The 20,197-nt window shown below is 41.3% G+C and overlaps 1 pseudogene across 1 annotated transcript; it reads left to right on the top strand.

The window, feature by feature from the left end:
• The first annotated feature begins 8,926 nt into the window (after nt 1–8,926).
• Nucleotides 8,927–9,451, top strand: LOC116532062 (annotated as a pseudogene). Its single transcript, XR_004260693.1, has one exon. The product of XR_004260693.1 is annotated as a 60S ribosomal protein L23a pseudogene (transcript).
• The last annotated feature ends 10,746 nt before the right edge of the window (nt 9,452–20,197 follow it).

Raw genomic sequence — 20,197 nt, forward strand, 5'->3', positions numbered from 1 at the left:
ATGGTAGCTAGGTTCATATAGATTTCCTGGCTCTGCTTTCCTTATTTATTTTTGATCTGGATCTCCTTTTTATGTGTTGTCCCTATCCTGATTTTGATCCCACACCCAGCAGTTTCTCTCAGAGCTGTGTCCTCTGTGTCCTGGAAGTGAGATTTGGTCAGTCAGTATTGGAAACTCAGAGGGGCTAGAATGTCCCCACCCCTTTAGGTCTTACTGGGTTTCCTTGTGCTCATCTGCAAAGAAAATGGGCAAAATCCCTTCCAGTTTCAGTTGCCACTAACAGATTGACCCATTGTGCTTTCCAGTGAATGTCTGTTGCTCTTTGGGTTCTCCTGTTTTCAGTCCGTCAAATGTCCCATTGGCTCCGTTTCCTATCTTTCCCACACTCCAACATCATGTAGGTGTTGTGACTGATGGTGATGTGTCCCCACATGCTTATATTTTGTGGTTTGTGGGGATGCCTTGCCGTCTTCTTTGACTGTAAATGTTATCCATGAGTTTTAATTTTGTTGTCTAGTTTCTTTGTTTATATGTAGGGGTTTGAGAAGATCCAAAACCATGCTCTCATTGCCATCTTTCTAGAAGCCCTATAACTTTCAGGGAACAGAAATTTAATATATTTTATGTAATACATTTTATTTTTTAAAAATAATTCTTCTAAAATAATTTTAATCTTACAGAAAATTGCAAGAATAATACAGAGGCTTCTTTTTATCCTTAGATGTCCTAATAAATTTTAACGTTTTACCATATTACCTTATTCTCTCTCATTTTGTATGTAAAACATATTAAAATCCAGTAAAATCATTATAATCAATACATTAAAATTGATATAATACTACCATCCAATCTGCAGACTGCATTCAAATTTCACTGATTGTCTCCATAATATCCTTTATAATCACCCTTTCCTTTCTGACCCAGGAACCAATGGAAGATCATGTGTTGAATTTAATTGTTATGTCGCTTTAACCTCCTTCAACTTGGAGATTCCTCAGTTTTTCCATGTCTTTCATGTTGACAGTTTAAAAGAGAACAGGTGATTAATTTGTAGAATGTCCCTACACTTGAGCTTGCCTTAAGTTTCTCATGGTTAGATTCAGGTCATTTGTTCATAGTGGGTTTTTTATGGAGGTGAACCACAGAAGTGATGCTATGTTCTCAGCGCAGCATCAGAAGACAACAATGTTAATTTGTCCTATTTCTATCAGTGTTGACTTTTATCACTTGGTTAAGATGGTGTCTGCCGAATTTCTTCACAGTAAAATTAATAAGTATTTTGTACTTACTAGGTTAAAAGTTGTTAATAAGTATTTTGTGGAGAGCTACTTTTATGTTATATAAATATCGTGTTCTTCATCACATTCCCCAGTCCCCACACTGGCTTTAGCATCTATTATTGGTTCTTACCTAAATCAATTATTACTATAACAGGTGACAAATGATGCTATTTTAATTCCTTTATTCTTCCTACATTTACTAGTTGGCATTCTATTATAAGGTAAAGTTTTCCTTGGCCTAGTGCAGTGGCTCATGCCTGTAATCCCAGCACTTTGGGAGGCAAAGGCAGGTGCACTTGAGGCAGGAGTTTGAAACTAGCCTGGTCAACATAGTGAGACCCCCATCTCTACAAAAGAAAAAAAGTCAAAAGATTAACTGGGCATGATGGTGCATGCCTGTAGTCTCACCTAAAGGGGAAGCTGAGGCAGGAGAATCATTTGAATCCAGGAGTTCAAGGCTGCAGTGAGCCATGCTTGTGTCACTGCACTCCAGCCTGGGTGACAGAGTGAGACTGTCTCTTTAAAAAAAAAAAAAAAAAAAAAAAAAATCTTTCTCTTTTCCCTCATTTATCTCTTTTATTCAATGGATGATAATCTGTTGCTGTCATTTATTTTGATATTCAAATTGTTCCAGATTTAGCTAATGAGAGCCCTTCAAACTGGGACTTCTCCTTCTAACATGTCCTCATCATTCATTGAGTGCTTCCCAATTTTCGTGATGAACAAGACGTTTCAGGAACATTTTGTACTGTCCTTATTCCATCCCTAAAACCAACCATTTCTTCAAGATTTCTGGATTCTGTTAGTGGAGAATGGTATTCAGAAGCCTCCATCTGGGTGCTGGGTGTGATCATTGCTACTAGGAAATCACTGCTTCCAGGTTTAGTCTTCTCTCTTTCCGAACTGTTAATTCCCTTCTGTGACAGTGGGAAACCTTGCTCTCATCTCAATACACTTACTTAGTCTCCCTGTATGTAACCAATCTCCTGACCTTATGGCTGTCTTGCAGACCAAGACATCAGCTTGCATTGAGGCCGTTGTGTAGCTGAAATGAGGCTAGCCCCTTTGCTCTTCCCACTATAACTTGTAAATGCACTACACAAAGCCAGTGAGACCCTTTTCTAAACTAATTCCTATTCTTCATGCAAGAGAGTACATATGAAATTTGGGACTCCATTTATTTAATTTATTATAATTTTGTGAAATTAATTTTGCTATAGAAATGAATGCATAAATATATTAAAATTTCTTTTTAATCTGAAGTTTCTGGCTTTGTGTTCATGAGTTTGTTATGATACAGTAAGAATATTTGCTCAACTGCTTTTTGGATACACAATTTAACAAACAAGACCTGACCAGCAGGGAAAAAATTAGTGAGAATTTAAAAAAATTAACTACAAGTATCAATTATGTTTTAAAGAGGTGATTTTAAAAGATAACAAAATTCAGCCAGGCACTGTGGCTCACGCCTGAATTTTGGGAGGCCAAGGGGGGCGGATCACGAGGTCAGGAGATCTAGACCATCCTGGCCAACATGGTGAAACCCATCTCTACTAAAATACAAAAAATTAGTCAGGCATGGTGGTGCACGCCTATAGTCCTAGCTACTCGGGAGGCTGAGGCAGGGGAATCACTTGAACCCAGGAGGCGGAGATTGCAGTAAGCCGAGATCGCACCACTAAACTCCAGCCTAGCAACAGAGCGAGACTTCGCCTCAAAAAAAAAGATATCAAAAGTCTCATGTCACTTTTAACTCAAATGTTTTCTAAAATATTTACTACATCATTGTAAGTGTTATTATTACTAATAATAACTTTGATCTGTATGAGCATTACTGTTTTCAAAGCATTTAACAAATATTATCTCACTGTTTTCCCAGCTCTGTGGAGTAGATGATATTATCTATTTTACAGACAGATCATAGGCTTATTGAGGCTATGCAACTTGTTAAAGATTGCCCAACTATTAGGTGGCAGAAATAGTATATAAACAGACTTATTTTAACTTATCATTTATTCATCCCTTTTCATTATTTCATTCCTCTGAATTGGGATTTTTCTGTCATCTCACCTGTCCTGTTTGACAGATTATAAATGAATAACTACTCTCCCATGAATTTACTGATTTTGTCACCTAGGCTTAGATCAATCAACTCTGATAGAGACATATTCAACTTGCCGAAAGTGTCTATTGTCCTGCAGTATTTACTTCCCCTGCATTCCACAGTAATAGTAATGTTTAGCCAGACAAATGGCCACCTCAGAAAAAAGTTCGTTTCCTAGCCTACTTGTCAGGGGGATATGGCCATGCGATAAGGATAGTGATGCTGACATTGCTGAGGAACCTTCCTTCAAATGTGCCTTCTATGCTCCTTTTTTGTTACTTCCTCTATCCTGCTTCCTGGAGCAGAAATTCTGCCTCGTATAATGAGAATTAGGGCTCTACCCAAGGAGTGTCATCAGGGTGGTGAGCTAGAAAAAGACTCCTGGGTCCAAGGCCGGATGTGGTGGCTCATGCTTGTAATCCCAGCACTTTGGGAGGCCAAGATGGGTGGATCACCTGAGTTTGGAGATTGAGACCAGCCTGACCAACATAGTAAAACCCTGTCTCTAAAAAAAAAAAAGACTCCTGGGTCCAAATGACTTCGTGGGGCAGAGCTACCATATCTATCCAGACTGCAGAATTCCAGACTTCAGAAAACTTAAAAGCCACTGGATATTTTTATTTAAGAGATGGTGTGTCTCTTTGTCACCCAGGCTGGAAAGCAGTGGCTTTTCATAGGCACAGTCTTAGTGCTTTGCAGCCTCCACCTCCCAGGCTCAAGAGATCTTCTCACCTAAGCCTCCCGAGTAGCTGGAACTACAAGCGCAGACCACCACGCCCAGCTAGGCCACTTTGACTTGGCCAGTCACAAGCTAATGTATACATTCAATATCTGTCTGCATATCCTACCTAAACAGACCATTCACACCACATCCAGAGGTAGGCCCTGATTGCTTTAGGGCCCCTCAGGGTGATTTCAATGTAGGGCATAGGGCCATAGTGGTCAGTTCAATAATGAGCTCCTAAATCAGTCCATTTGTAGTCTTCCCCTTGCCCAATGGCTGGTTTCCTAAGATACACATCATGGGAGGTTTGGGAGAGGCACCCTCTCTTAGGGAAGGATGTAGCCCAGATGTAAACATGAAAGCATGTAGCTTTAGAGAAATCAGGCTGAGGACATGGCTGGCTGATGGAGGAAGGTAAAAATAAAAGAATTGTGAGCATTTTCCTTCAGATTAGACCAACCTTAAAACCTGCCTAACTTGTGGTCTTTTCAGGAGAACGAGCCAACAATCATCCAATTATATTGTTTAAGCTAATTTGAATTGAGTTTTCTGTTAATTGTATCCAAAGTCATCTGATACACCTTCCAGTGGCTTCAGGATAACCTCAATGTTTCATAATGTAGATTGACATTTCTAGGGTAGTGTTTTCTTTTTTTTTTTTGGACAAGTTTGAACACAACTGTAATGGATTCCCATTTTATTCAGTATGTGACCACCTTTTGCTATCTTTTGTGTGTGTGTGTGAGTGGTGTGTGAATGGGGTCTCACTCTGTCACCCAGGCTGGAGTGCAGTGGTGCAATCATGGCTTACTGCACCCTTGACCTCCTGGACTCAAGACCCCATCTCAGCTTTCAAGTAGCTGGGACTACAGGCATGTGTCACCATGCCTGGATAATTTTTTTAGAGTTTTTTTTTTTTTGTAGATATAGGGTCTCATTGTGTTGTCCAGGCTGGTCTTGAACCCCTGGGCTCAAGTGATCCTCCTGCCTCAGCCTCCCAAAGCTGGAATTACAGGTATAAGCCACCACACCCAGTCTTACCTATTTTCATGTCCACATTGTCCCAATTTAACACAACTTTTTCACACAGCTTGTCTCATTGCTTTATTCTCTGATTTTATTTTTTAAATCTTGAAGGATGGTTTTGCAAAGGCTGCGATGGATGTGTTAAAATCCAAACATGAAGCTTACCCTTTCTGGAAAATCACTCCTTGGTTTTCTTATGCTGTCTTATTTTTCTACCTCCTTCTTTGCCCATTTTTCAAATTGTTTCTGTACTGACTCCCTTCATAAATTTGTTTTCTTCTCCAGCTCCTGAAAGGTGCTAGTTTTTTTATTTGTTTGTTTATTTATTTATTTATTTATTTTAATAGAGTTGGGGTTTCACCATGTTGGCCAGGATGGTCTCAATCTCTTGACCTCCTGATCTGCCCACCTCAGCCTCCCAAACTACTGGAATTACAGGCATGAGCCACTGTTCCTGGCCTGTTTTGTTTTTTACATTTTATTTTAAAAATTGATTTTTTAAAAAATATTTTTTATTTAAGAATTTTTTTTGTATGTTCTTCCAATGAAAAAAATTATTTCTTTAATTCACAAATAAATGTTGTATATATTTATGGTGTACAGTATGATTTGAAATATATATACATTGCGGAATGGCTAAATTGGGCTAATTAATACATGCATGACCTCATGGACATCATTTTCTTGTGGTGAGAACCGGAAAATCTACTTTCTTAGCAACCTTCAATTATGCAATATGGTGTTATTAATTATAGTCACTGTGCTCTACAGTAGATTCCCCAAACTTTTTCACCTTGCATTTCAAAGTTTGTGCCCTCTGACCAGCATCTCCCCATTTCCCTCCCCAGTTCTGGCAATCATCACTCTACACTCTTGTTTCTCTACGTTCCAATACAGGTATTGATCGACTTACGACCTATGCAACTTACGACCATTCGTCTTTATGACCACAATCGCTAGCCACGACTGCTCCATGTCTGGCAGCGCAAACGTTGCCCAGCTGGGCGTACGACAGTGCAGGACAATAAACATATATGCTATATCATATCATTATTAGTCATTTTCTTGCCTTTCTTACTAAAATGTGAGTGGTTTATATCCCTATATCTTTAACAATGTTAGAACATACTAAGTTTAAATTATATTTGAACAAGATATCCAGATGACATCTTTTATGATGAATGCTACCTATTTGTATGCCATGGAAAGTCACATAAAATTGTGATGATTTACTTTTCTATTTACAATGATAATAAATAAATACCTGGCAACTAGTCCTTTTTAACCCTAAGACTTAACGTACTTCATACTCTTCTGCTTTTCAAAACTCATCATGTGCCGTGGTTTTTCACTTCAAACCATAGACCACCGTGGTTCAGTGATCTGTGAATATTCCACAGTTTTACACAAGCCTGTGCCTTTACCACAAGTTAAGGTGGCTTTTTAAAAATGAGATTTGACAAGAACGCTTTCATAATAAGCATTCATGTCAACCTTTACTACTGGTAATGCAGTGTTTTACTTAAACCTGACGAATGTAAAAATAAGAAACAAAATGATGTAGAGATGATACAAATGGCATAAAATGAACAAAGAAAATTATGATATATAACAATAAAGAAAGAAAATTATGATAAAATATGACTTAAAGATTTTTATAACATCATTTCACAGTACTGTACATATAGTCTACTCAACTTATGACCAAATCGTGTTACGACCGGTCTGTCGGAACCAATCGTGGTCATAAGTTGAGCACTAGCTGTATTTTAGAGTCCACATATGAATGACATCATATGGTATTTCTTTTTCTGCCTGACTTATTTCACTTAATATAACGTCCTATAGGTAAACCCATGCTGTTGCAAATGACAGAGCTTAGTTCTTGACCCATAGATTTAATGCAAAGTCTTTCTCAGAGGTGTCACCCACTCACAACTTCAAATAATCACCTTTGCAATTGTCTCCAATCCTCACTGGGTTTCAGGCCTCCATTTCCAACTCCGCTAGGAGGCACTGTAGCCATCTAAAGGCAGTATACCTTAAACTGAAATCTTTCATCCAAAATTATTCATAGCTGTTCTAAGTTTTCCTATTCTTACCTAAGCATGTCATTCTCTCAGCATCTCAATTTTAAAACTTTGAAGTCATTCTTATCTTCTACTTTTCCTTTTTACCACATTTAGCCCATAAGCAACGTGTTTTTTCTATAAAGTTTTCAAGGACCACTACTAGGGTATAGCCCTTTACAATCTCACATTTGAATAACTGTGTTTATTTTATTTTTTAATTTTTTTTAAGATGGGGTTTCACCATGTTGGTCAGGCTGATTTTGAACTCCCGACCTCAGGTGATCTGCCCGCCTTGGCCTCCAAAGTGCTTGGATTACAGGCATGAGCCACCGCACCCGGCCAAATAACTGTGTTTATTTTTTAACTTGTCATTTTATCTACCTTTCCAACTCATTTTATATGTGAATTATGAAAAACTGCCTTGCCGAGAACCTTTAAAGACTCCTTAAAACTCTTATCCTGGCACTTAAACCCTCCCAAACTGGTTCTTCAGTCAGCTCTCCAAACCCATCTCCCCCTACTTGTTTACATCAACTGGACAAAGTGGTGTACCAGTTTCTTCCCAAATGCTACATTTGCGCATCTTCTTTGCTCACATCTTTTTGAAATGCCTTCTGTCCTCTTCTACATTGTTTAATCTTATCCCTTTTTCAATTATTATTAGTATTATTTTTTGAGACAGGGTCTTGTGTCTCGTTCTGTCACCCAGGCTGGAGTACAGTAGCATGATCTCAGTTCGCTGTAACCTCTGTCTCTCAGGCTGAAGCCATCATCCTACCTCAGCCTCTCGAGTAGCTGGGACAACAGGACTGTGCCATGCTAATTTTCATGCCTGGCTAATTTTTGTATTTTTTGTAGAAATGGAATTTCACTATATTGCCCAGGCTGGTCTCAGACTCCTGAACTTAAGTGATCTGCCTATCCTAGCCTCCCAAAGGGCTGGAATTACAGGTGTGAGCCACCAGGCCCCTAATCTTATCTAGTTTTCAAAGCTCAGCTCAGGTCTTACTTCCTTTTTCTTTTCTTTTCTCTCTTTTTTTTTTTTTTTTTTTTTTAGACAGAGTCCTGCTGCCACACCCAGGCTGGAATGCAATGGTGTGATCTGGCTCACTTCATCCTCCACTTCCCAGCAATTCTCCTTGCTTCAACCTCCCAAGTAGCTGGGATTACAGGTGCATGCCACCACACCTGGCTAAGTTTTGTATTTTTAGTAGAGACAGGGTTTCACCATATTGGCAAGGCTGGTCTCAAACTCCTGACCTCAAGTGATCTGCCCACCTAGGCCTCCCAAAGTGCTGGGATTACAGGTATGAGCCACCACATCCAGCCTTGAAGAAATTGTTTCTAATGTGGTAAGATGGGGGTCCCCTCTCCACTTTTTCCCTTTCTTTTCTTGGAGTCAACCTAATTGAAGACACCAGGCATTTAGCAAACCTTCCAGCAAATGCAGGAAACACCTACAGGATGTTTAACCTTACCTGTTAAAACCATCTGATTATTTTATAGACACCACAGCCTGAGCGCAGACCACTAAGAAGATCTCTTTTTTCTCCTTCTACCTTGAGCTTCCAGTATTGGAAACCCCAACCCCATCTGGACAAAACCAGACCAGGTCCAAAGATTGACAGTCAGCACCAGGAGCAATGGGTCCCTGGAGTCAAGAGAAAGGTTAAAGAGAGAGAGAGAGAGGAGAGAGACAGAGAAGGTAAAGAAAGACTGACTACAGCTTTTCACAAGATGGCGCCGAAAGCGAAGAAGGAAGCTCCTGCCCCTCCTAAAGCCGAAGCCAAAGCGAAGGCTTTAAAGGCCAAGAAGGCAGTGTTGAAAGGTGTCCACAGCCACAAAAAAAAGAAGATCCGCATGTCACCCACCTTCCGGCGGCCCAAGACACTGCGACTCCGGAGGCAGCCCAAATATCCTCGGAAGAGCGCCCCCAGGAGAAACAAACTGGACCACTATGCTATCATCAAGTTTCCGCTGACCACTGAGTCTGCCATGAAGAAGATAGAAGACAATAACACACTTGTGTTCATTGTGGATGTTAAAGCCAACAAGCACCAGATCAAACAGGCTGTGAAGAAGCTCTATGACACTGATGTGGCCGAGGTCAACACCCTGATTCGGCCTGATGGAGAGAAGAAGGCATATGTTCGACTGGCTCCTGATTACGATGCTTTGGATGTTGCCAACAAAATTGGGATCATCTAAACTGAGTCCAGCTGGCTAATTCTAAATATATGTATATTTTTCCCCAAAAAAAAAAAAAAAAAAAAAAAAGAAAGAAAGACTGACTACAGGGGAGAAGACTTCTCTGCTATGGGAATGGAAGAAGGAGAGGTTGAGACCTGGCCCCAGTGAGAGAATCTGGGTGAGTAGAAACTGCTAGAGGAAACAGAGGAATTACTGCTGTATCTCCAGTGCTAGAAGCAAAAAGCTGTTTTGTACATTCTCTCAGACTGTGTGAACTTGCCCTACTTGGTAAGGTCAGGTAGTAAGACTACTTGGGGACAATGACAGAACTATTCCCTCCTTTTTACAATATGAATAGAATGTATCAGTCAGGGTGCTGGCTCGAAATAGATGACACATTTAATGGGTTTCAACAAAGAGTTTAATAAAGGGGCTATTTTCAGAAGGGTAGGTAGGATCGAGGGACCTATCAAAGGCTAGTAAAGTACCCAGGGATTAATGACAGCTAAAATCTATTACCACTGCAGGGCTGAAGAGACAAGGGAAAGGTGCAGTGTCACCAGAGGCTGGGCAGCTAGAGCCATGAAAAAGAGACAACCTGACAGAGAACCTATCCCTTCTCTGTGGCCATAGAAGGTGGTAGCAAACCAATTCCTCTTTCCCTCTTTCCATTACCAGGAGTAGTGCTTCTCTTTGGCCATTCCCAATAAGAAGCCACAGAATTAGAGGGCACAGGGTATGCAGTTCTTGGAAATCATCCTTGTAAGGTACAGAGGAGAGCAGAGGAAAGGCAAATAATAAATCTGTAGTGAGAGGATAAACCCAGCATATGTAGTACACCACGGTTATAATAGTGATTGTTCTGTACTCTGAATCCCATAGCACTTATTGCTAAACCCTTCATTTCAATCTTCAACGACCATCTCTTGAGTGCTTCCCAAAAGTACTAGATGCTTGGGGATGATACACAAATTAACCAGACACAGCCCCTTTAGGAGCTCAAATCTGGTGGGCAACTTTGGACACAGAATTTGCTGCTTCATATTGTGTTTTATCTTTTTTAGTGGGTGCAGTGGGTTGGCTTTTTTAGACGCAAGATCAGAGATGTGTTCAAGTCTTATGTGATGGGAGTTCTATATCAGGCTCCACATCAACTAGAATCTTAGTCCACATACTGTGGCAAATGTAGTGACACCACAACAGGGTTTGTAACTATCACATCTGACTCGGATAACAGTGGCGTTCTGCTTCCTACTTTTGTCTGACTCCCATTCTTGTAACCTTTCTCTGCCTGCTCACTGCTGACCTTCTTTGTATGTCTCACTTTCAGATTCCCTGAAAGACGATGAAATTGGGCCAGTTTATCCTTCTCTGTCCCTATTGGGCAGAGTGCTTCTACAAGCCACCTTAAATGGCAATGCTTTGCTTTACATTCAGTGTATAGATGAGCAGCTATATCCTGAGTAGCCAGATCACATGAGACGGGTACAGCAGTTGTCATGAACATCTGTCATTCACAGCTGCCCAAAATTTCCCAAACAGTCTCTCCTCGTTATCATAGTTCCTCAGAAGATATCCTGCCTTCTCAATGTAGAACCCAAAACTCGCTTTCCAAGATTTCCTTCTTGTTAGGGTGCATACGTGTGATGTAGATGCTGCTAACTAGATTCAAGCGTTTGTTTCGGGATGGAGTTAGATGGGGAAGGAGGGAGAGTACAGGGCTTGCATTTTGCAGGTGCAGATCCTGGCAAAGATGATGTGGTTCTGGAGCACGTGAAGTGAACCATAGAAATGAAAGAAGCAATGGGCCTTCACATATGCACTTGCTCTATATCCCAGTTCCAGAAAACTTTTTGTTTCCCTGAGGATGAGGACTTTATGGAGAGAAAGGGCCATCAAAATAGTTGCTGACATCTTGCAGCCAGAGAAAATGTTTCAAAACGCAAATTGGATAATTACCCTCCAAAGGCTTTCCTGTGCCTCTACCATAGCCAGGAGAAGACAGGAGTGAGCTCTCCTGTTGTTCTAGGAAGAGGATGAGACACAGGTAAGGCAGGTCCCAGTGCATAGCTAGGGCCAGCCTACATCAACTGACTTGCTGCTGACACAGAGAGACACTGAGCTTGCCCAGCCCAGTCATATCAGCTGACCCCCTGCTGACCCCAAAACACATGAGCAAGTCCAGCTGAGATTAGAAGAGCTGCCCAGCTTAGCCCAGATCAGCTGACCCCGAGGCAACCCTGGGACACATGAGCAAGGCCAGCTGAGGTCAGCAAACCTACTCATCCCTACCCAGTTAAAATCAACCAAGCCCCAGCTGAGCCACAGTTTCATTGTTAACAAGATAGAGCTACTCATTGAACTGGACCAGTCCTGGCTCCAGAACCAGGTGCCACATTGAAAAGATGTTCAGGTGGCCCAATACTCTTGCCTTTGTGAGAAGAGCTCCCTCCAGCACTCACTACCCCCTCAGATTATTATTTAGAACAGCAGCAACCTGAAGGGCTTCTGAGTCATCAAACATTTCACCACCACATGCAGGAATCATGCGAAAATAATTCTTTCCTTGCTCATAGTTAGACTCCACATTCTAGAAATGTGAAGACTTTGAAAGTACCACTTGCTTTGTCCTTATTTATTTTTATTTTTTATTTTTTGAGACGGAGTCTTACCATGTCACCCAAGCTGGAGGTCAATGGCACAATCTCGGCTCACTGCAATCTCCGCCTCCCAGGTTCAAACGATTCTCCTGCCTCAGCCTCCCGAGTAGCTCAGATTACAGGCACCCACCACCATGCCCAGCTAATTTTTGTATTTTGAGTAGAGACAAGGTTTCACCATGTTGGCCAGGCTGGCCTCGTGATCCGCCTGCCTTGACCTCCCAAAGTGCTGGGATTACAGGTGTGAGACACTGCACCTGGCCCATCCTTAGCTTTTTAAAGTTAAAAGTAGTGAAGTAAGTTGAAACCATTTGTATGATCCTCTATGACTCCTCCAGTAAATTACCCCATTCACATTCAGAGGTTAGACAAAAAACAAGGAGAGAGCTGAGAATGGGGAGTTTTCTGTAACCTTTGTGGCCAGGATAAAGCTCTCATGGCCTTGGAATGAAGTATGTACTCAGGAGAGGAAGAGCTGTTGGCCAGTGTTTTATGGGCTCCCTTTCCCTGCTTCCACCGAGGTCTGTGCCTGTTGCCCACTGCTGCTTGGGTTCTAGTGCAATGCTCGCTGGTGCTCTCTGCATCTGATGTGGCTGGCAGTGTCCTGGCAACCTGAGGGTCCAGAATGATGATGATGATGATGCTCTGTGTCACACCTGTCCTGGGGACACTGTGCCAGGTGGTGGCAGCATAACCAGGGACCTCATCCCATGCCCAGGTCCTCATGGATTGCTGGTAGAAAGTAGTGGTATACATAGTCATATTTCTAATTATTAGAAGTTTACTTTATGCAAGTAGAGACAAAGAACTGGCCACGTTTGCCCTACAGGAGAAAGACATCAACTTTTTTACAATCTTAACCTCATTTGGAATAATTTTTAAAAGGCTACACGTTGCTGGGTGCAGTGGCTCACGCCTGTAATCCCAGCACTTTGGGAGGCTGAGGCAGGTGGATCATCTGAGGCCAGGAGTTCAAGACCAACCTAGCCAACATGGCAAAACTCCATCTCTACTAAAAATGCGAAAATTAGCTAGACCTGGTGGTGGGTGCCTGTAATCCCGTGTACTCGGGAATCTGAGACAGGAGAATTGCTTAAACCCAGGAGATGGAGGTTGCAGTGAGCCAAGATTATGCCACTGTACTTTAGCCTGGGCAAGAAGAGAGAAAGGAAGGAAGGAAGAAGGGAGGGAGGGAGGGAAGAAGGAAGGAGGGAGGAAGGGAGGGAAGGAAGGAGGGAAGGAAAGAGCTAAATACTGTATAATTCCAAGTATGTTACATTCTAGAAAAGGCAATATTTTTGGAGATGGTAAAAACATGAGTGGTTACAATGGATTAGGGAGAAGGGGTGTGAATAGGCAGGGCACACAGGAGTTTTAGGGCAGTGAGACTTCTGTACAATACTGCAATGGTGGATACATGCCATTAAACATTTTTCAAAACCCAAAGAATGTATAACACCAAGAGTGAATCTTAATGTAAGCTATGGACCTTGGGTGATAATGATGTATTAGGTTCATCAGTTGTAACAAATGTATCACTGTAGTGTGGGATGTTTATAGTGGTGGAGGTTGTGCATATTTGGGAACAGGTGGGGATATGGGAACTGTATTTTCTGCTTAATTTTGCTGTGAACCTAAAAACAGCACTAAAAAATAAGGTCATTATAATTTTTTTTAATCTGAAACTTATGCTAAAGTTGCAAGTGCAGTACAGAAACATTTAAAAATATATATATATTGGCCGGGCGCAGTGGCTCATGCCTGTAACAATAGCACTTTGGAAGGCTGAGGCAGGTGGATCACTTGAGGTCAGGAGTTCAAGACCAGCCTGGCCAACATGGTGAAACCCTGTCTCTACTAGAAATACAAAAATTAGCCGGGCATGGTGGCACATGCCTGTAATCCCAGCTACTCAGGAGGTTGAGACAGGAGAATTGCTTGAGCCAGGGAGGCGGATGTTGCAGTGAGCCGAGATTACATCACTGCACTCTAGCCTAGGTGGCAGAGCGAGACTCTGTCTCAAAAAAAAAAAACCAAACAAACACCACAAAAACAAAAATAAACTATTTGGTAGTATCTTTGTCAGTGTGATGCCCTATCACCTACCCCCAAATACTTTAAAGGGTTTATGTGGAAAACGCTCCTATTTAATCACAAAAACTCAGGGAATTAACATTGGTAATTAGTGGTATCTAATCCTGAAACCTCATTAAATTTCATCAGTGGTCCCAGTAATAAGGCAAAATGGATCAATTTCAAGAAGGAAAAAAAGAATTGAGAGACCTCGAGTAATTTTAATGGAAGTCACATTTGAGAACAAATGATCAAAAATAGAAAAACTGGAGGCCATTAATAAAGAGCTGGAAATTTTCAGCTCTTTTCTTGGGCTTGAAATAAAGTTTGAGAAAAGGACTGATAGAAGAGAAATCTGAACATTTAAAGCAAATTGAACTATGACATTAAAAGAAAGATTCAGTCTTTAGAAGATGCATCAAAACACATACAACTTCAAGTAGCTGCAACCAGCTTTCAAAATACATGACAAGAATGAAACAGCTTTCAAAATACATGACAAGAATGAAAACAAATTCAGAAGCACTAAAAGATGCTTTGGGGCTGGGTGTGGTGGCTCACGCCTGTAATCCAAGCACTTTGGAGGCCAAGGCGGGCAGATCATCTGAGGTCGGGAGTTCAAGACCAGCCTGACCAACATGGTGAAACCCCATCTTTAAAAAAATACATTGAAAAAAAAAAAAGATGCTTTGGATGAAAATTCTGGTTTTCAATAAAACATAAAGGTCTGCATGTGGTGGCATTCATTGTTAACAGTGTAATCCCATAATCCTAGCACTTTGGGAGGCCGAGACAGACGATCACTTCAGGCCAGGAGTTCGAGACCAGCCTGGCAAACATAGTGAAACCCCATCTCTACTGGAAAAAAAAAAAAAAAAAAAGAATTAGCCAGGTGTGGTGGTGCACACCTGTAGTCCCAGCTACTTGGGAGGATGAGGTAGAAGAAGGACTTGAACCTGGGAGGTGGAGGTTACAGTGAACAGAGATTGAACCACTGCACTGCAGCCTGGGTGACAGAGCAAGACTCTGTCTCAAAAACAACAGCAACAACAATAAAACAAGGAAACATTAAGTGAAAAGTGGAATGGGAGAGTAAATTACATTATCTAACAGAAAAAAAAAGTTAGAAACTAAATTGCACATGGAATAAGGCTTTTTGTTTGTTTGTGTTTGAGACTTGGTCTTGCTCTATTACACAGGCTGGGGCGCAATGGCACAATCTTGGCTTGCTGCAGCCTCAACTTCCCCAGTTCAAGCGATCCTCCCACCTTAGCCTCCCAAGTAGCTGGGGCTACAGGTGTGCACCAACTTGCCTGGCTCATTTTTTAATTTTTTGTAGAGACAGGGTCTCACTACATTGCCCAGGCTGGTCTACGAACTCCTGGGCTCAAGTGATCCTCTCATCTTGGCCTCCCAAAGTGCTGGGATTACAGGCGTGAGCCACTGTGCCCAGCCACAAGGGACAAGCTCTTAAATAATAAAAAGCAAGCCTCTGGGTGAACATGTGCTAAAAGTGGGAGATTAGCAAGCCTGATGGTGGGAACTTACAAGTGGAGATAATGAAGATAAACCAAAAGGAGTTTGAATAAATGGGTTGGTACTGATAAGTTAATTATTTAAAACCTCTTGAAGAAAAAAGAAACCAAGTATATGCTAACTGAAAGAAGGTAAGTTAATTGACACACTTAAAGATCACATTAAAAGTCTCCAAATGAATAAGTGTCACTGCAGGAGGAAAAAACCAAAACAAAACAAAACAGGAAGGGAGAGGCCACAGCTTTGGCAGAAACTTCAAGTTCTTTCAGAATTGCATCAAAGAAAAAAAAAATGAATTTTCACCAAAAAAAAAAAAAATTCAGAGAAAATTTGCCCTGTAAATATAGAGAAGAATCTTTTGAAGGCAGATGTAAAGATTAGTCATGCATACTGGGCGCGGTGGCTCAAGCCTGTAATCCCAGCACTGTGGGAGGCCGAGGCGGGTGGATCACGAGGTCAAGAGATCGAGACCATCCTGGTCAACATGGTGAAACCCCGTCTCTACTGAAAATACAAAACATTAGCTGGGCATGGTGGCGCATGCCTGTAATCCCAGCGACTCAGGAGGCTGGGGCAGGAGAATTGCCTGAACTCGAGAGGCGGAGGTTGCGGTGAGCCGAGATCGCGCCATTGCACTCCAGCCTGGGTAACAAGAGCGAAACTCCGTCTCAAAAAAAAAAAAGATTAGTCATGCATATAAAGAGCTGAACACCTAAAAAATAGAAACTAAATTCTTTCAGAAAAATTCAAAAAAAAAGCTGGCTATTATTATCAAAGCTAGTTTGTTACCTATGAAAGAAAGGCTTATGATAATGAGTTGGGAGCTGTGTTGTTTGAGAGAAACCCTGATTATTTAAGAGGAGAAAATGCATGCATTCAGACATCTGGAAAAGAATCCTTATATTCCAAATGGGATATTTGGCAGAGGCCCAAGAGGATCACTAGGGAATCCTCTGGATGACCAGATCCCTGGGGAAAAAGGAACATTCAATTGTACTGTCATGGAGATCCAGGGCTCAGTGTCTTGTATGAATCATATGCTGCCCTCATTGGGTCAGAATTCCAGAGAAAGGCTCCCTTCATCAGGTGGCCAACTCCATTACAATGTGGATCTTCTACAGGAACAAGAGAGACCTTGTCCTGGTGTCCGTCACACTAACAGACACTCAGGATCTTCTTTAGCTTACCCTTCCTACCTGACCTGGAAGCCACTGGTTCCAGGTAATTCTCTCATCCTTCTGTCAGGAGTGAGATGTTATAGAGGGAGCAGAAAAGCCCCAGAACATGCTATGCTGCCTTTCCATCCTTTACTGTAACTTCATCATCAAAAGCTCCTAATTGTGGTGTGCTGGAGCTAGCACTCAGGTGCTAGTGAGAGGAGATTATGCTCATCTCTTGCCAGCCTCACATTAGTAGTTTGAAATTGGTCACGATGGGGGTATTTACATCATGAAATAGGCAAACATGATATAAATTGAGCTTCCCTGCATAGCCCACTCTTATCCGGAAGACCCATTTGGCCAGCACACCCTGTTCCTTTGGCAGTAATTCTTTATTGCTCATCAGAATCACCCATGCCCGGGCTCCTCCTCCCAGAGGTTCTGATTCAATTTCTTTGGGGCTGTCACTATGCATCCTACTTTTCCAAAGCTCCCTAGGTGATTCTAAAGTGCAGCTAAGGTTGTGAACCACTGCCTGTGAATTCTTTCCACCAGCCTTTGATCTGTTTGTTGTAGAAGAGGCCTTTAAATGTTACCTTAACATTTCTCTTTTTTTCTTACCTTAACATTTCTTTAGGGAAAAACAAATCTACCTGGGGTTCTAAGTTCCCGGCTATTGGGATCTCTCTCCCCTGAGGCAAGTAAAAACCAGCAAGGGAAAAGGTTGTAGAATGCCTTGCACAGAACCCAGGGTGTTCTCAGCCAGCCAAGCCCTCTCGAGTGTACTTTGGTGTTGCTAGCTCTCCTTCTCATCGGATATCTAATGTTATCCCAGAATGATTTCTTTAATGTTGGGTGCTGCTTTTGACATAGGTCTCTGGCACTAAGTCCTTTAAAATGAGTTCTGCCTTTTCTTTTTCTTTTTTTTTTCATAAGACTTTTACACTTTTTAGGCAAAAGTAAAAGATTTTAATAATTATTCAGCTTTTTGTTTAGAACCTGCTGAGGCTTCATTAGCCCTAACAATATATTTGCAATTCATTTTGCATGAAGTATATGGATCAAGAATTTGACCACTTGGTGCGGAGTGACCACAGACTTTGCTGTATCTCCATAAAGATAGGTTGGGATCCTGTGCCTCTCTCGAACACATTTCTTGGCTCCCTGGGTCCTTCACTGTGCTTGGTCATTGAATGGTACTGTTTTGTAACAGGTCAGCCATGTATCTCTGCTTTATTTGTGTACACACTCTGAGAGTAATACGGACAGGAGACATGGAAATAGTAGGTAGAAGAGGGCAGTTCTCCAACAAAGGCCCCACCCTCAAGCCTAGAAACCCATGGCCTTAAATGAAAACAGGAGTTCCTGTTTTTGTGCCCAAAAGTTGCCCTTTGGCCTGCCATGCCCCTCCCCAACCTGTGCCCATATAAACCTCAAACCCCAGGCTCCATGGGCAGATGAACACAAGAGTAGAGGAACAAGAGTGATGCTGCATGGAAGAAAAGGAGAGAAGAGAAGGAACATCTAAACATCAACGGGAGTCCGCTGCAGGTGATTGGAGATCGGCTGTGGGAAGGCTGAACTCTAGGGGAACATCATCTTCCCACTCCATCCCCTTTCCAGCTCTCTATTCATCCTGTGAGCGCCATCTCCATCTGGCAATAAATTCCCCTGCATTTACCATCCTTTAATTTGTCCATGTGACCTGATTATTCCTGGATGCCAGACAAGAACCTGGTTACCAAGAGGGTGCTGAACTGGTTAACACTTAAGCTGTCCGTAGATGGCAGAGCTAACAGCCCACTGTAACACACCTGCTGGGGCTTCAGGAGTTGCAGGCACACACCCCTAGATGCTACTATGGGGCTGGAACCCAAAAGTGCTCACCCAGCTCCTGCACCTCCCTGTCTGTGTGCTCCCCCTCCCATAAGGAGTTTGAGATGAGCCACGCCTCTGTCCCAAGTCCTGCGAGGGAGGTCAGGGAACTCCTGTTCCAAGAGTGTGGAATTAACTAGAAAAGAAACTTATGGAAGAATGATTTAGGGGTGAGATGAGAATTTTGATATTCCATCTCATTGCCTTTTCTGTGTATGCTCTTCACAGCATTTCAGAAGCATTTGCCTGCATTTAGACTTCAAATTCCACATGTCTTATAAATGCCTTGTAGCATCTGTTATTGTCTTCTCAGTGGAAAATAGAGCAGTCATGCCCATAAATAGAGGTAGAAATCATAGCTTCACTTTTTCTACTTAACAAAGAATTATGTTTTATATAGTAAGGCTATTAAATGTTTAGTGTCTCTGTTTCACAAATGCTTTGGGTTAAGAGCAGAAAATAAAAATGAATCTAGGATTTTTTTGTTTCATGTCAATATTACCTAGAGGTAATTAATAAGTTTATTGGTTTTCTTCTCAAAGGTATTCACATCTAACCTCTTCTAAGTTTTTCAAGTGAAAAAAATCTGCATTTACTTGTTATTTTTATGAAATATATCTAAGATGCAAAAAATGTCAGAATAATTTTACAAACATCCACAGATTTACCACTTAGATTTTTTACAATGTGAACAGCCATATTTTGTTTACGTACTTTCTTTCTTAAATATGGAATTATGGACAAAATTGGAGTTCTTTTATGCCCCATTCCAATTCTTTCCCCCTTCCTTTCTCCCCAGGGGTAACTATAATTCTGACGCTGTTTTGGATATTTTTCACTCATGTCTTTAAGCTTTTATTGCAATTGTAGCTGTCCATAGCAATACGAAGTATTGTTGTGTGTGTGTGATTTGGATGTTTTTAACATTTGTATAAATGGTAGCATATAGCATATATTGTTTCGCAATTTGCTTTTATCACATGAACAAAATGTTTTCTGGCCCTTTCTCTGTTTTTTCTCCAAAGAATAGGGGAAAATGATACGTAGGGAAAAATAGTTTGCATTTTCTTAAGGATTTGAAAACAAGTTTTAAAAAATAATTAGGTACTTGTGAGTCTGGCTTTGGATAAATTTTACCGACCGTTCCATAAGACTAACAGGGAATAAAATAAAAGCGTACTCAGGCTGGACTAAAATGTTGTCAGGTTTTTTTTACTTTGATCTCTATTGCTAAAAAAAAAAAAAAAAAAAAAAAAAAAAAAAAAAAAAAAAAAATTGTCGGATTCAATTGTCACATAGATGAAACAAAATTGTGCTTTTATTTATTTATATATTTTGAAACAGGGTCTCACTCTGTCACCAGGCTAAAGTGCAGTGGCATGAAAATGGCTCACTGCAGCCTCAGCCTTCTGGACTGAAGCGATCCTCCTCTCACATCAGCCTCCTGAGTATCTGGGAACACAGGTGCATGCCATCATGCCTGGCTAATTTTTGTGT

Source organism: Sapajus apella, unplaced genomic scaffold (genome assembly GCF_009761245.1).
Source record: "Sapajus apella isolate SASKATOON/1434 unplaced genomic scaffold, GSC_monkey_1.0 scaffold74, whole genome shotgun sequence".
NCBI lineage: Eukaryota > Metazoa > Chordata > Mammalia > Primates > Cebidae > Sapajus > Sapajus apella.